The sequence below is a fragment of the Sminthopsis crassicaudata genome, chromosome 4 (genome assembly GCF_048593235.1).
Source record: "Sminthopsis crassicaudata isolate SCR6 chromosome 4, ASM4859323v1, whole genome shotgun sequence".
Lineage (NCBI taxonomy): Eukaryota > Metazoa > Chordata > Mammalia > Dasyuromorphia > Dasyuridae > Sminthopsis > Sminthopsis crassicaudata.
This window is the reverse complement of record NC_133620.1, coordinates 59,674,871-59,676,500: the sequence shown is the minus strand read 5'-3', so window position 1 is coordinate 59,676,500 and position 1,630 is coordinate 59,674,871.

Genomic DNA, 1,630 nt, shown 5'->3' with positions numbered 1-1,630 from the left:
TCTTCACCTGCTATTCCACTATCAACTTCTTTGCTCCCATTAAAATCTATACTTTTCTAATCCACCATGTTTATAATCTTGTCTTGTGTTCTTTACCAACTAGTCATCCTTATCCATAGAACCTCATTATCTCTTCTGTTCAAAAAATTCTAATTCTCTTCCATTGCCTTCCATTAGTAAGCATTTATTAAGCATCTACTATATACTGGGAATACATAGAAAGGCAAAAAACATGGATCCAGCCCACAAGATCACATTCTAATAATGGAGACAACATTCAATAATAAGGTATATAGGAAATATAGAAAATAATAATGGAAAAGTCTCAGAGAGAAAGGACTAGCAGCAAAGGTAAGTGGGAAAGGCCTCTGATCAACGGTGACATTTGAGTTGTCTCTTAAGGGAATTCTAGGAAAGCTCAAAATTAGAAGTGAGGAAGAAGAATATAGCAGTGAAAATGACAGGGAGGAAGTTGATGGGGAGTAATGTGTAGAGAAGAGCAAACAGGACAGTTGGGCGAGATTGCAGAGTACATGGATGAGCATTGAGTGTAAAAATATTGGCAAAACAGGAAGGGGCCAAGTTGTAAAGGGTTTTAAATGTCAAAGGATTTTGTGTTTGACATTTTAAGAGCTAAGAACGAGTCCCTAGTATTTATTAAGCAGGATGGGAACATGATCAAACCTGTATAGGAAGGTCACTGTGGAAACTGAATAGAAGATGGAGTGAAAGAGGAAGAAATTAAACCAAGAATCCAATTAGGAGGTGGCTGCCACAGTATGGGAAAAAGGTGACAAGGCCCTGTTCTGGGGGGGTGACCACAGCACTAGAGAAAAGGGAATGTACACAAGAGACAATGAGAAAGTAAATAAGATTTGACAACATATTGGGTATGTAGAGGAGTACAAGTGAGAAGCTGAAGATTAATTCCATTGCATTCAGGCCCTCCACAATCTGACACCATTCCTATCTCATTTCTTCATACACTTTACAATCCAGCCAAATGCAACCCATCTAAGCAGGCCTTGTACTCTGCCCTCTCTCCGCCATTGCTTAGGCTGCACTGGGTGTCTAGAATGCCCTTCCCTTTCTTTCTGTGCCCACTGAATTCCTTAAGATCCAATTCAAATGCACGAAGTCCTCACCAAACTTGCCCCTTAGATTGTATGAGTTTTAAGGAGATGCATGTAAGGGAGAGTGTATGCTACAATTCTCTGGGCCCAACTAGATCATAAATTCCATGAAGACAAAGGATAAAGACAAAGTCTTACCAAAACTTTCTATCTCCATCACTCCTAGTTCAGTGTACACAAAGTAAGGTGCATTTTCCTAAAGCTGTACTAGACAGAACCCAAAATCTATTAAGTATAACTAATCACGCGTGGTCCTAAGGCACTTAGTAAATGCTGGTCTTGGAGTCCTGCTTCCCTAATATCCAGGGTTTGTAGCCTCTGTTATGAATTAACTAGAACCAGGGAGGAAAGAAAGCTCAATGAGAAATTCTGCAAGGCAGGATCCCAAACAGCAAGTGATACTAAAAGCAGAGGCCCTCTTTTGTTTTCCTAGACCCAGGGCAAGCCAAAGTCCCAACTGAGAAAGTAAATCTATTAAGACAAGAGAGAAACAAGAG